General features: G+C 37.8%; 2 pseudogenes; both read right to left on the bottom strand.

The window, feature by feature from the left end:
• Nucleotides 1-7,331: 7,331 nt before the first annotated feature.
• On the bottom strand, nt 7,332-8,623 carry LOC109117338 (annotated as a pseudogene).
• Nucleotides 8,624-15,841: 7,218 nt separating this feature from the next.
• LOC104876740 overlaps nt 15,842-16,311 on the bottom strand; it is a 68,846-nt pseudogene continuing 68,376 nt past the window's right edge.

Below are 16,311 nucleotides of genomic sequence, written 5' to 3'. Positions count from 1 at the left end.
ATATATATATATACACACACACACACATATATATATATACACACATTTACATACACATATATGGTTTTGAAGATTAAACCATTAAAATGTGTGTGTGTTGGGGGTGTGAAGAGAGTGAGTTATTGAACGATAAGAAAAATAACCCTCTCTTCTTCTGTGTCAGGATTCTCAGTTGTTCACTGACCATTCAAAGATGTGGCCCAGGTTAAAGAGACAGCACGACATAAGAGGGAGAGTAACACAAACTGGAATTCTGGAGGAGAAAGCACCTCATTTGCTGGCTTGCCTCTGTCACTTTATTAGCCAACTGATCTTAGTCCAGTTCCCTAAATTTTCATAGCTTAAGCCCTTTATGGGCTCAGTAGAGAGGATAAGAGCATCATAATTAAAGCTTGATTGTGTATTACCTAAATGAGATAATGTATGCACAAGTGCTTCATTTTTTTCTCTTACTTATTATATGTTTGATTCAACTATGAGCTCCTTGAGGGCAGGAATGTATTATTCATCCTCATATGCCTGTCCTGGGAAACTCATTTGGTACAGAGCAAGGATAAATGTGTAGTCCTACATAAATAAAATTTTAAATGGTTATTTGTTCAACAATGTTAAATATGTTCTATATGTGAGGAACTGTGCTATCCACTGTCAAGAATGAATTCAAGCCTTAAAAATATATCCACAAGGTAGGTTGGAGCGCTCAGAGTCTGAGGACAGTGACATTAATAAGTAATCAAGATATAATACAAACGTACAAAGTGTGAAGTGCCCTACAATAAGAAAAAATTCACTAAAAACTAGTGTGAAGAATAAAAAAAAGGATAGGGAGGTGATTGGTCCTCCTTGTAAGAGACCTCATATGACAAGTGGTATTGATTACAAGGGTCATGACTGAAATCTGAACAAGCTTCATGTCTTAGTCATTTTTCTTATTGCTGGGACAAAATATCTGACACACACAACTAAAAGAAGGAAAGGTTTATTTTGGCTCAATTTCCAGGCCACAGTCAGCGGCTCCAAGGCAAGATGGCAAAGCACAAGGACATGGAAGAGAAATAGCTGCTCACTTCATAGTGGCCAGGAAGCAGAGAAAATCAAGAGAGAAGCCAGGGAGAGAGATTATAACCTTCCAGGGCACACCCTCTGTGACTCACCTCTTTCAACCAGGCCCCATCTTCTAATTGCAATCAGCTATAATGTCCCTGTAATAAATTTCTCTCTCCCTTACATAAAGACACATTTATTCAGTATCATAAACATACCATTACATTTACCAATTAACTAATTGAGTGCAAAAATAATCTACATTAAAATCCTTTGTTGGACTATTTGACACTTTCCACAGACAAACTAAAATATCCTGTTATAGAATTATTCACAAATAAGTCCTCAGCAATTTTTTGCTCATACACGAGTATTGTCTAAAACATGTCTTCTGTGTAGCTTCTTAGCCCTACCACCACTGTCCTTGGCTGAATTCAGAAATTTGTCATGATCTGTCCTCTCTGTTACTTCTTTGGCTTTCCTCTCTGCTAAACTTAGTCTCCTGGTAGTAGTCTGATACTGCCATAGTTACTGCTAGAACCACTCTAACTACCTTGGTTTTGTGGTTTAGCAAAGTACTGGCCTCTCCCACCATAGAGGCCAGAGGTTCTGATTCCAACGTTTGCTCTCTCCATAGACCCAAAACTTGAATAGACTGTCAAATTTAACCACTGTAGCCTCCACTACCTCCAAAATTGCTTCCATCATTACCAAAGCCATTGTAGCCCTCCCTGCTGCCACCATCTCACTTACTGTTGATGTTTCCTTCATGACCACGGTTGTCATTGCCTTCACAACCACCTCCAAAGTTTTCAAAACTGCTATGAGCTCTTTGGCTAGACAAAGCACTACTCACCTCTTGCTTCAAAACAGGGCTTTCCTCACTTCACCATTCACAGTGTGGTATATCTGAATGATAATATCATTCACAGAATCACGATCATCAAAAGTTACAAAAGCAAAGCCCCTCTTCTTGCTACTTCCTTGGTCAGTTGTAATTTTAATCACTTTAATTTTCTCATGCTGTTAAAAGTAATCACTTAGGTGATGTTCTCCAGTGTCTTCATTAATACTACCAACAATGATCTCTTTCACAGTTAAACAGGAACAAGGTGCTATAACCAAGAATGTGAGGCATGGTGTTCAACAAATTTTGTATCACTATCAATCCTTATAACTAGAGAAGTAGTCTTTTGTTTTTGTTTTTTTTTTAATTTTGGGTTTTTTGAGATAGGCTTCAAGCTGTCTGTGAACTCACTATGTAACCCAGACAATCCTCCATCCTCAGCCTCCCAAGTTCTGGGATTACAGGTGTGCACCATCACACTCGATAAGAAGTAGTCTTTTATTAACTGCAACCACTAAAGGCACACCATTAAAATTGGAGAGAAGGTATTTACTCTAAAGAAAACATTGTTATTTTCAGCTACTAAAAGTTTGAGTCTGCTCACAAGCAGTGAAATTTGAGCTTCTCTAAAGATAATAGTAATTATAATAACAATGACAATCATTAAATGTTTGTTTTATGCCAACTATATTTAAAGCAATTAACATTATTTTATTTGATTTTTCCAAAAATACTGTGAGGAAGATATCATTAGCCCTTATTTTACAGTAAAAGCAACCAAGATACAGAAAACATAAGCAAAGTGTTCAAGACCATGTGACAGTAAGTGAAGATTTAAATCTAATTTTGTCCAATCTTGAGACTGCCTTTTAGCCAACTAATAGAAATAGAAGAACAAAAAGAAGCTTTAAATTAATTCGTCTTTTAGAAATATTTATTGGGCATTATGCAGAAACTGAATTCAAGAAGAGAAATATCTCAAGTAAAGGGACCATTGTGATTGCAATGCATTTGGAGCTCAAGAAAGGAGAGGGATAGCTGAGTACAGAGGTTCATGCTTGTAATCCCAACACTCAGGGAGGCTGAGGCAGGAAGGTAAAAAACTTGAGATCTGCTTGGGAAACTTAGCAAGATCCTGTCTCAAAATAAAAAACAAGAGCCAGGCTTGGTGGTAAATGCTTGTAATCTCAGTTTTCTGGGAGTCTGAGGCAGGAAGATCACAAATTCAAGCCCAGTCTGGAAACCTTAGTCATTTAATGAGACCCATTCTCAAAATAGAAAATAAAGTGCTGGAGATGTAGCTCAGTGAAAAGGCTATGAGTTCAGACTCCAGTACTCTCCCACAAAAAACAAAGAGCTGGACATGGTGGCATAGGCCTATAATACCAGCAATCTAGGAGGCTGAGACAGGAGGATCACAAGTTTGAGCCTAGCCTGGGCAACTTAGTGACTTAAGTGGGACTCTGACTCAGAGTAAAAATAAAAAAGAGCAGAGGATATAGCCTAGTGCAATGACCCTGGGTTCAATCCCCAGTACCACAAAATAAATAGATCATGTAGTTAAATTAAATAAAAATATAGATGGCCGAGGATGTAGTTCAGTAGTAGAGTGTGCCTGGGTTCAATCACTAGTATTCTTAAAATAAAGAATAATACTGGTATAAAATAGAGGACTACTTACCTAATCAAGATTTGGAACTCCAATCTGGTTTGACTGACTACTTGTCTTCCCTGTCTCTCTCATGCCAGGAACAAAGCCTTGACAAAAATACTAATTACAATTGAAACAATATATTTAGCTACATAATATTAGGTATTATTTGGGTTGTGGCACCGGAGATTGAACTCAAGAGTGCTTTACCACTGGGCTATATTCCCAACCCTTTTGTTGTTGTTGTAGTTGTTTTGTTTTTTGAGACAAAGTCTCACTAAGTTGCCCAGACTAGTCTTGAATTTGTGATTTGCCTGCCTCAGCCTCTTAAGTAGCTAGGGTTAGACATGTGCCACTGCACCTGGAAGTGTTAAATTTTAATTACACAAAATGTACACACTAACCTAGAGCATTTAAGAAAGACAGGAACAGATAAATAAGGTCCATTTATGGATGTCTTTTCACCATTATCAGTTAATAATGAATGTAGCTAATGTTTTTTTTTAATTTGATAGTTTATTTTTTGTTGTTTTGTGGTTTTTTTTGTTTTGCTTTGCTTTTTGCCCTGGGGATAGGACTTGGGACCTTGTGCTTGCAAGGCAGGTGGCAGAACCACTGAGCTAAATCCCCGGCCCTTTGATAGGATTTTATTTTCTTCTCTGTGTTCCTCTGGTTTATATTGTTGTAATATTTTTAGAGTTATTTAAAATGCATGTGTGTGAATATGAAAGTTTCACTAGACCATGAAAAGAATTTAGATGCTGGCAGCTGAGGCACTTGAAAACTTCCAGGTTCTCTAACCAGACTCTCAGGAGCTCTCCAGGGTACTGGACTGCCTCTGATCAATGAACCAGATCCTGTGTCTGCTGAGTCTTCAGGTCTGCCCTGAATTTTGCCCTTATGATCAGCTGCTGGTCTAAATCATTTCTTAAGGCAACTTAGTTCCCTGAGTGAATTCCCAGCAGGCTTTAACTATTAACTGTATGCTAATCACTTCCCAGCCTCTTGGCTAAGGTCAAGTGTAACATTATTCTGATTCCTTCAAAATTTAGAGGGCCAGTAATTTGCTTCCCATCCAAAATCTTCTGTTTCATATCTATTTTATTAGCATTCATTAAGTTATTTGACAATACTATTGAGTGTAGACAAAAGTACAAAATGAAAAACTAAAATTTCCAAGAGACAAAGAAGAAAAATCTATGTAGCAGGTTTAGCAATGAGTTTTTAAATGCAGCACCAAAACCACAATCCATGAATACAAATATTGGTAAGTTAGAGTTCATTAAAATTTAAAACTTCTCAGGATATAAAATAAACTCTAAAAAACCCCAATACTTTTATATATATAATAATGAGCTAGCTGAGAAACAAATCAATGAAGCAATTCTACTCAAAATAGCTTCAAAAAATGCTTATGAGGCAACTTAACCAAAGGGAAAAAGAAATTGAACAAGACACCAGAATATGAACAGACTTTTCATGTTCATAGATGAGTACAACTATTTACTTAAATTTGATTAAATGGTTATATTTCAAAAAATGATCTATAGACTTAGTGCAATTCCACTCAAAATTCCTATGATATACAGAATTATAACCAAATGAGTCATTGTTGTTAAGTCAGTCAATTTGGAGGTGTTTTGTCACATAAAAATAAAACACTGAAACAATATATTTAAGGCTCCATTTCATTTACTATTAATTACAGATAAAAATACTACCTAATAGATTTTTTGCAAGGATAAGTTAAATAATGCCTGGCACTAGAATAAAATAAATAATTTTTACAGTATAAGCCTTATGAGAGTTAAGACTGTTTTGTGATTTCTCTATTGCCTTGAACAAAGTTTACCACACAGATTATCAATAAAGTACTTGTTGAACTGGGTGTGGCAGCACATCCCTATAATCCCAGGACTCTGGAGGAGGGAAGCACGAAGCCTAAGATGCCAGTACTTTGGTTCAGGCTGAGGGGTGAAGGGCATCTGGGAAGCAGTGGGTTCTGCGTTAACAGGACACCAGCACAGGCACCTCTCCCAATACCCTGATGTAAATAACTTCTGTAGCCCAGGTCAATTCTCACTAGTATAAGTAAGTTACAGTGTAACTAAGGTTGTTACTGGCACATGGCCACTATTGTGTATTTGTGTCTGAATGTAGACTAAGCAGCTGAGGACTGCTGGGAGAAGGGGGAGGCTAGGCAGCCTGAAGACAGCTTTAATTATATAGTGGTTATATATTATATATATATATTATTATATAATATATATAATATATTATATATATTATATTGAGGGCTGCAGGAGAGACTAAACAGATGGACTATGGCTAAACAGTTGAATAAAAGATATTTAACCCAGTCCACAGTTTGGTGTCTCTTCTTCAAGCTGCCTGAATCTCAAGTGAACCTCCCCAGTCTGAACTGGTGACAAGACATCCGGCATCATGAGGCAGGAGGATCACAATTTTGAGCTTATCCTGGGCAACTTGGTGATATAGGAAGACTCTGTCTCAAAATTTTTTAAATGTTTTTTAAAAGTTGGGGATGTAGATCAGGGAAGAGGCCCTGGATTCAATTCTCAGTACCACAAAACTAAATTAAATAAATAAGTAGGTAAATGAATCACTTATTGAATGAGTAAACAAATATGTTCATAAATTACTAATTTAAAAAAATAATAAAAAATTTCTTGTATTACAATTAGCACTTAAACTCTTTTGGTTATCAGGTCTCAGAAAAACATGTGCTGTTAGCTAATTAGATAATAAAACTACTTTGCTCTCTTGAAAGGAAACCTTAGAATAGAAACATAAATGTAGGTGGGCTACAGTTGCAGAAAATTTAATTTCAACTAATTTCAACTAATTGACTGTTAAATTTTATAACCTATTTCTACCTGAGACCCAGATCTTTAAAATTTACTTTACTTTAAACTTTATTCTTTAGTTTCAGCCCAAAGCTCTCTGATACAACATGCAACCTTAGAATCCACAGTTTCTTCTGTGGAATTCTGGGAAGGATTCTTGATCAAGAATATTTCTTGTTGGACACACAACAATTTAGCTCTTGTGCTTTAAAAACTTTTTATAGTACTGCGGATTGAACACAGGGCTTTTGCACTAAGCTACATCCCCAGCTCTTGAAAATAATTTTTAAAAAAAACTGAGATAGGGTCTCCCTAAGTCGCCCAGACTGGGTTTAAACTTGTATCACCCTGCTTCAGCCTCAGAGTGCTGGGATTATAGGCTGTACCATCATGCCCAATTCACTTTTAAAACTTTCTGAAGATTAACAGAAAAAAAATTTTCACATCTTCTTGGTAATTATATATAAGATGTACTAATTTAAGCATTTAAGTTCTTTAGCATATTTAAATTCTGAAATTTAATAACTTTAATTTGACCTGGATGACTGTTCTAGTTTGAAAGTTATTGATAGCAGCCCTGTTCTAAGCTACAAATCTCATGGGAGAATACCATATATGTTTGTGTAAGGTTTAATAGTTACTGGTCTCATGAAAGAAAAGCCATCTTCTTCCAACAGTATCCATTTACATACCTTTCCAATCTTAAAGTATAGTATATCTTACAAAAGTTTATATTGCTCTCCCCCCTTGGGTGACAGTGTGTGAACAGTTACTCACCTGTATTCCCATATGCACCTTATTCTTTTTAAATACATGTTTATTAACTCCCAGGTAGCCTAGAGAAATACATCCAAGTTTTAGTAATTGCTCAATGAAGATAAAATTCATTCTTCTCCTCTGGTAGATCCAGCTTTGCAAGTCTTCATTTAATTTGCTGTAGAGCCCGTCCTTTGGTCTTGATGGGAAGAGTAAATGCAAAAATGGCATGCACAACACAGACAGGTGAGAAAAAACACAGGGCTCATCCAAGATCGATGTGCTCATGAGAACCTGGGATATGAATGGTACCACCATGGCCCCAACGTGGCACAGGGAGCCACTGGTCTCCATCCCCAGGGCATGCATCACGGTGGGGTAAATCTCTGCCATGTAAATGTAGATGGTGTTGAAGTTCATGGCTACCAGCACTCTGAGCATGAAGAGACAGCCGATGAGGCCGGAGTTGGAAAAACAGATTTGGAGAAGGAAAAATAAAGCTGCGCATCCCATGGTGATAGAAAGGCTCAGCCTTCTTCCAAGGAAACCGATGCCCAGGATGTTAAAAGGGTTCGGAGCAATCTCCCCAATGGTGCTGATGACCATGGTCCGGTAGTCAGAGGGGTGAACAGATGGCAGTAGCAAGGGCTCTGGCTCCCCTACAAGTCCTCTCTGAGCACGGTGGCCTGTGACTCCAACTTTGTCCTGCACACCAGATCCCACCCCAGCAGTTGGGTGCTCACCAAGATGACCCTGTAATAGGCAAAAAAAGATTCCCAGCCATATAACCCAGATCTATAACATAGCCCATAAATATTTAGCATCCAGTAGGTGTGCAAATCTTCCCCTTTTTTTTCCAGCACGGCTCCAGCAGCTGCCCCTCTGGCAGGGCAGAGCAGTTCATCTTGGCAATGCGCTGCAGGGTGGGCAGAGCAGCCTCAGGGTTCCTGGTGGAGCACTGAACTGAGAAGACTGGGGAATAAACTTGAAGGCCAGGATGAGGATGATGCCCAGGATGGAGGCAATGTGGAAGAGCCGGGGCCACCCCACAGTGGGGGTGATCACTGAGGACAAGCCAATGATGAGCAGTGAGCCAGCAAGCTAGAAAACCTGAGACAGGGGAGCATGTAGCCTTGATATTTTGTGGGCAGAAATAGTCTTTGTAATTAGCCCTTGTGCGTGGCCGGACATGCCACAGCCCACCATGGTCCGCAGAAAGACAAACCAGATGTATGTGGGAGCAAATGAACTCAGCAAGAAATAGGCACCCCACGAGAAGGACAGGAACAAAATCTTCCAGCAACCCTATCTGGCAGCCAAGAGCCCAAAGAGGAGTCTGGATCCCATGTAGCTGAAAAACACCATCGTGGTCACCAACACCACCTGCCAGTTCTCCAGGTGCCATTTGCAGCAGATGACAGGAGACACCACTGTGATCAACATGATCTCCATGGCCACAACAACAGTTCTGGAGTCTGTGAGTCCTACATCGAGGCCCCACCAGGTTTCGCTGCTTGGCAAGGGCTATATCCTCTGGGAGGGAATGGACACAGCACACCCACAGCCAAGGACTGTAATAAATTGGATCAGATTAACCTTAAATCTGATCTAATCTCTCTAAAATTTTTCTCCATTTCTTTTTCCCATTTTATCTGCAATGATTTGCATACCTAGAGCCCTAGAGACAGACTGGTCAGCCACTTCTTTATGCCAAAACAGGGAAGTGGACACCTGTGCTGGTGCTAGGAATGTAGCACAGTGGTAGAGCACTAGCCTGATATGTGCAAGGCCCTGGTTCCCTCCCTAGCACTAAGGGTTGGGGGCGGGGGGGCTACTGCCGTTGACCCAGGCAGGTGGTACAAGCTATGTTATCAAATGAACTGCAGCAACCTGAAGTAGTTATGAGCTGTTTTTTCTTGCCTGTACACACAGCAAGAGCAGAGAATCTTTCTCTTTACTGTTAGCTTTCAGAGGATCTCACTGGATAGCTCTAGGATTTGATCAAGTGTTATACTGTATAGATTGTTGTCTGAATTGAATTGTTACTTGTACTCACCCAAAAGGCAGCTCAAAATTAATCAAAGTCTTACACATAAAAGCTAAAACTGTAAAACTCCTTGAAGAAAATATAGTTGTAACTTTGAGCTAGACAATGTTTTCTTATATATTACACCAAAAACAAAAGCAATCAAAAGTAAATAAATAAACTGGACTTCATCAAAATGAAAAAAAATCTCATACTTCAAAAACACAATGAAAAAATTTGAAAAAACAATGTATAGGATGGGAGAAAATATTTGCAAATCATATACCTGATAAAGGACTTTTATCTGTAATATAAAAAGAACTCTTATATCTCAATAATTAAAAGACAAATTACTCAATTTATTAAATGGGCAAGGGATGTGAATTGAAATTTCGCCAAAGAAGATAAATGGCCAACAAGCACATCAAAAGATGCCGCCAACTGGGCGTGGTATCACATCCTTGTTACCCTGGCTGTTTGGGAGGTGGAGACAAAAGTGTCCCAAGTTCTAGGCCAACCCCAGCCTGGGAAACTTAGTGAGAATCTCTCAAAAAATAGAACAAAACAACTCACAGCATTGTTAATCATCATGCCTTATTAGTTCAACTGGAGACATCCCAACTTCTCATCTCCCTATGGAGTCGAGCCAAGGCCTCTAGCTTTCTCCCCTTCCTCCTCAGGTATTGATTCTGAAACACTCCATAATGAACTTCCTTTGAAGTAATTTCAATCTCAGAGCCTTCTTTCTTGAGACCTATACCTGTGTAAAACTTGTTGCATTTAGCAGAATTTCAGGCCCCTGGTACGGACAATTGTAACCAGCTGAAGGTACTCTAGGCCAAAAAACAGATGATGGTAAGTGTAGGGATAAAAAGATAGCATTACATATGATTTAGATCTAAAATAGCCTCTCAAGCCTCGAGTGTTTGTAAGGTGATTACATTATGAGTGTGCTATAGCTAGCTCGCTATTTAGAGCTGGGGTCTGGTTGGAAGAGGCTGTTTCCTGGGGATGTGACCTGGAAGGGTTTCTCTCAATCCTTGGCTTTCCCCCTCTGCTTCCTGACTGCCATGATATGAAGAGCTTTCCTTCCACCAGACCCTTCCACTGTGCCTCCTTTCCTTGCAACTGGCCAACTATGGACTAAAAACGTGAACCAAAATAAACTTCTCCTTTAAGGTGTAGGTGTCAGGTACGTCCCAGCAATTAGAAAACGACTAAGGCAGATGTAACCTGAGGTTTTAAGCCCAGTAAACCAGGGTCAGAAAGCGAATGGTATTTGCACTATCACTCTTCTCCACTCCCTGCTGCAGGACTGGCATAGGAAAGAGGTACCCAGTCTTCTGGGGTTCTCTGGTGCCACTAGACTGGCTCTGATCTCCACTTAGATTGCAGTTACTAGATTAATTTCTTACTTAAAAGATCCTTATATTTCCCATTAGGAGCTTGCTAAAAATAATAGAGTTAATATTTATTTAATTGATCATATTTTAGGAAATAATTTAGAAATCATAGCTTCATTTTCTTCATTTGCTATCCATTCTACCTTCAGATATGATTAAAATATTTTACTCAACATAACAAAGTGAGGCCTGGGGACAGCGGTGGACTTTGCTTCTTTCATTTCTGCAAGGTTTTGATGTTGACGTGGAAACTTTAATGCTAGGGTTCAACACATATCAGACACTTTGCCACTGAAGCACAGGCCAGCTAGAGACAACAAAACTTTCATAATAAACCTTTTCAGTAAGGGAAAGGAGGATTGTCTAGGACCAGGGTTGATGTGGGATAGGGTTGAAGAATAATGCAACAATCAGGAATTGCATCTCCAAGCCCAAAGGGGCAGTAGAGCCTGGTGCAGGTTATGTTTACTTTAACCCAGGTTAAAGTACAAGGACAGTGATGTCTAGACAGGAAGAGTCTCAAACATACTTTTATCATATCTGACTTCTAGTATTTATATTGTCTAATGTCACCTAATGATTGCACAAGTCTCAGTAAGTACATTCATCCTTGTATCATATTCCAGGGTCTAGTCATTTCATAAAAAGTGACCTGAAGATGGGAGGATCTATATATAATATTGACTTAATAACTTTAGGTTATGGCATCATTTCAGTATATATTGCAACCAGGATTAGGAATTAATCAACAGAATAACTTAGCAGGATCTTTTCTTTCTCCAACTTTAGACATTTTTATTAAGCTATTTAACATAAAACTTCAATTATACTCACATTTGGAAATACATGAAATATTGTAAATAAGTAGCATTAGTAACATCTCAAAATTGTCCTTTTGCATAATTCAGGAGTATTCTCCCCACCTCTTTTTCCTCCCAGATGATAGTATTAAGATTGTATTTTATAACGTTTTTTTCTTAGTGCTGGGAATGGAACCTATAGCCAAAAGCATGCTAGGCAAGCATTCTACCACTGAACTATATTTCAGGCCCCAATGTTAGAACTGTAGACAGCCATTCAAATTTTCTAAAATGAGTTTTCAAACACTCTTTAATAGCTGTAATTTGATGACTTGATAGCTATTGTGGCTTGGCTACTAGGAAAATTTTTAAAATGTGTAGTGTATGATGATTTCCTACATTCTGTTTTCATATAGTTTTTTTAGCTTGAATCTATACTCCCAGGGAGATTTTCCTTTAAAATTGTTTAGTTTTATTTTTGAAACTTCAGCCCCTGAAAATTTTAAAATAAGTTATACTACACTGTGGTTGAAAAGGAGAGAATAGAAATGGAAAGAGAAGCCTTAAATATCAGTCAGTACCAGAGTTGGCAGGAATGGGGAACCATACTTCTTTGTAACTTTCCTAAATTGGACTCTGTAGTTTCAGTTGATTTCACTTAGGATTTTTTAAGTGTGCATAATTTATGCACAGCTTTTATTCTTACTTTTCTAAGCTTTCACTTGGACTCTGTAATAAATGCAGTGTGAATGATCAGTATATTAGATTTCAAAATAATATGAAAATTATTGGTCTCAATTTTGTTTTGAAGCACTAATTGTTGGGGTATTTTCTTTGATTTGAGTCAGCTGTAGTGTATGATGTCAAAACAATACATTGGAATCAAGAGCTCTCACGATAAGAATTATTGATGTACAGATGGTGGCAAGAGTGGTCACTTAAACCTGAGATGTATAAATATCCTAAGTACATATTTACATCTGTAAATGGAGGACAAATTGCTTCAGTAAGCCATGTGAATAAAGAGAGTGAAACACAATCGTTTCTATACATTTTTCAGAATCTGAATTGCTGTAACATGAGAAAAATTTTAAGGTTAAATATCCACAACTGCTTTTAGGCTATCAGCTTATAGTTAAATGCTTCTATCCATTCAAAATAGTATTTTACAGACTACAGTCACCCTGTTTAGCAGATTTTGAATCTTTGGGAGCTTTAAATTCATGGCAGGGCTTTTCCTTTTACCTTGATTTTTCTTTTATTTTGATGTATCTTTTGTAAAAGGCTTTCTTTGTTAGTAAATACTAATTCATTATAGCATTAGTTTTTCCTCTGTATTTTCACAAAAGCATACACACACACACACAAAGCCAATAGTTGTCTCCACAACATAGTTTTCCTGATTATAAAGAACTGATTTTGTTTCAAGAAAAATATCAAAAACTATGATACAAAAAAATCTTTACTTATAATACCCATAAAGATTAACATTTTGGTACCCATATGCCCATACAAAATGCTTCCTGTAAAAGAAAGGTGATATCTGTTATGGTTTAGATCTTAAATATCCCCCAAAAGCCTCATGTAGTCAGAGGTGAGACTTTCAGAAGGTAACTTGATTATGGAGGTACCATACTCATCAATGGGTTCTCTGATCAATAGTTGAATGGGGGCTGGGGATTTAACTCAGTGGTGCTGCCACCTGCCTCGCAAGCACAAAGTCCTGAGTTCAATCCCTGGTACCAAAAAAAAAAAAGTTGAATGGGCTGTTAGGAAGTAGAGCCCAGTTAGAGGAGGTGATTTACTGATGGAGGAGCATACCTCTGGGATATATCTCTCCCTTTGGCTCTCTTGTCTTTTCTCTTTCTCTCTCTGCTTCCAAGCTGTGAGTTGAGCAGCATTCCTCTACCAGGCCCTTCCATCATGCCATTTGTGCAGTGGAGCCAGCCAACCATGGACTGAACCTCTGAAATCATAAGCCAAAATGAACCTCTCCTCATTTAAGTTGTGTATGTCAGGTATTTTTCCCAGAGATGGGAAGACCAGGACTCGCACAGTATATTTTCAGATGTTCCAGTTTCAGGTGAACCAGTACCAGAAGCGGAAGGTGAAACTTACATCTAGTACACATACTAATAGAATACCAATAAATGGATGTAGGAACTAATAGGACTGGGATTAAATATATTTGTGAATATTTTCTTTTCAAATACTTGTTTTGGAAACCCTGACTAAATTGCTCCATGAAACTGGAAGTAAAGACTGAAAGGAATTTTCTGAAATAGGTTTATAAATGTAAAAATTTTTAAATTATCTTATTATCAAGATGTACCTCTATCTGGACATCATGGTGGTACACTTCTATGCTCCTAGCCACCTAGGAAGCTAAGGTGGGATGAGTACTTGGGCTCATGAGTTTAAAGCCAGCCTAGACAACGTAGCAAGACCCTTTCTGGAAAAAAACAAGAACAAAGTAAAGACTAAGGATAAGCATCAAGAAGCACAATAAATTTATGTAAACTTTCAAACCAAAATACTTTTCTTTTGGACTTTCCACTTATGTATTTACTGATTCCTCTTCCTCTGCTGAGTCCTTAAATAATAACTACTATATCCCTTCCTCAGTCCTTTTATTTTTCATTTCCCTAATGTACTCTTCCCAAAGTAGGTCATCTAGTTTCATATTTCATATCACCTGTCCATTATTTCCTCCTCTTATTTCACTAAAAATATCCACTCTCCAACTGTTCCCGGCTTGGTTATCTACCCACGCTCTTGTACACAGTTTTACTTTCCACTTCAAGCACTTAAAACGACACTGCTGTATTTTTAATTAGTCCTCTTCCTTTCTTCTTGCTCTTCCCTCTGCCTGAAAAGGCCTTGCTCTCCAGCACATCTTAGTAGGATATTTAATTTATCCTTTAAGGCCTAGAGTAAATGACACAGGTTTGGAAGGACACTCGTGACTCATCCCTTGCATTAATTTAGCATTTTCTTATAATCACAATTGGGACTTTTCATGAGGAAAAAAAAAAAAAACAGAAAAGAAACAAAAAAAATCACAGTCTGTTATAATCATCATTAGTTATATATTTTGTTTAATTCTTCTCTTGAAATCTTGTTTTTCTAGGAGGCAAAAAATATGTATTACTCAACTTTAAATTGTCCTAACACCAAGTGTAGCTCTAGGAGCATAAAAGACAATAAATGCTACAATTTATATAATAAACAGGCTTTGAGCAAAACCTTGACTTATTCTACTCTACCACTTATCACACGATGTGTGTTAAACTGAATTAAACATGGATTAGATTGGTGTTTGCAAGAAACATTTTGAAAATATTAAATTAAAATTTTTTCCACTCTTAAATTTTTTTTTTTTTTTTGGTACCAGGGATTGAACTAGGGACCTTGCACTTGTGAGGCAGGGGGTGGAACCACTGAGCTAAATCCCCAGGCCTCTTAAATTTTTTTTATCGATACATTTTAGGTGTACAATACATTTACATTCATCATTGGAAACTTGTACCTTTACATGACGTGTCTTGGTTCTTACTATTTTTCCCCTTCCCCTGTCCTCCCTTCACCCCCTCCACTTCTCCCTATTTGCAAAAGCTTTGTTTCCCTTTAAATCTTATCTCATATTTATTCCTTTCCTCTACCTCTCCCACTTCCCCTGCCCCTTTGGGCCTTTTCTTCCTATTTCACATTATCAATTACTCATTTTAATTCTATTTACACTTTAAGTTTCTCATACCAGAGAAACTATTCAGTATTTACACATGCGTATCCTATTCAGGAAATATAACATTTTCTAATTTAATGTTAATAAACTTTCAATGTTGAGTAATACATTTCTTTTTTTGGTACTGGGAATCAAACTCAGGACCTTGTGCTTGCAAGGCAGGCAGTGGCACCACTGAGCTAAATCGGCAGCCCGAGTAATACATTTCTTATTAAGTCGTAAATAAGCATCCAGTTAAAAATATTATTTTAAATTGGGCATGGTAGTGCATGCCTATAATCCCAGCAACTCAGGAGACTGAGGCAGGAAGGTCACTGTGAAATCAAGATCAATGCAGGCTACATAATGAGTTGAAGGCCAGGCTGAAATACATAGCAAGACCTTGTCTCAGAAAATGAAAAATAAAATAAAATATGTCTATGTTTGTAAATGCTGCCTTAGAGAACTTGCCTAGCGTGCATTAGGCCCTGGGGTTTGAACCCCAGCACACAAAAAGATAAAATACAAACAGAAGTTATTTATAAAGCAGGAAATTATACTTGTAAAAACCAGTTGAAAAAAATAAAGTTTGGTAATATAATTTTTATAGTCGAATTTGTTGATTTTTTTCTAATTAAGGAATAGAGGTAGCAGGAGGTACCAGTCAATTTCTAGCAAACAGGATTTGACAAATATTTTAAAACACAAACACTTAAAAGTCAATCAAGGACTGTTAGCTAAAATAAAGGAAAATTTTAAAAAGTGTCAAAACAAACTCCCCCAAATTAACCAAGTAGCTGCTGCTGTCAGCGGCACAGAAGCCTCTTTGTTGTGCTTGCCACTGAACCAGAAAAGACTGAAGAACAAAGCAGGTATGCATGTGATTCTAGCCAAGGTCACTCCCAAGAATCTTCTTTGAACAGTTCCACGACATCACAAGGCACTTTTAGTTAGGCAGGCCATGTTGCATCACCACAAATCACTTTGTTCCAAGTCCAATGTACTGAAAACACTATCAAAAGCCACAGACAGCCACTGTTTTCACTCTTCCATGGTGGCTTGCTTCATGCTGTGGAGTGCACTTCTTTTCCTACTTTTACTTGGCCCAAACTCACTCTGCACAGCCTGTGTCTCTTCCTACCTTGAATAAAACTTTGCTACCATTAAGAGAAAAAAAAAAAAAAAAAAAGCTG

The sequence above is a fragment of the Fukomys damarensis genome, unplaced genomic scaffold, assembly GCF_012274545.1.
Source record: "Fukomys damarensis isolate Sample0158 unplaced genomic scaffold, DMR_v1.0_HiC HiC_scaffold_33, whole genome shotgun sequence".
NCBI classification, from domain to species: domain Eukaryota; kingdom Metazoa; phylum Chordata; class Mammalia; order Rodentia; family Bathyergidae; genus Fukomys; species Fukomys damarensis.
Note: the sequence above shows the minus strand (reverse complement) of the source record. Positions and strands in the feature narration are given on the sequence as shown.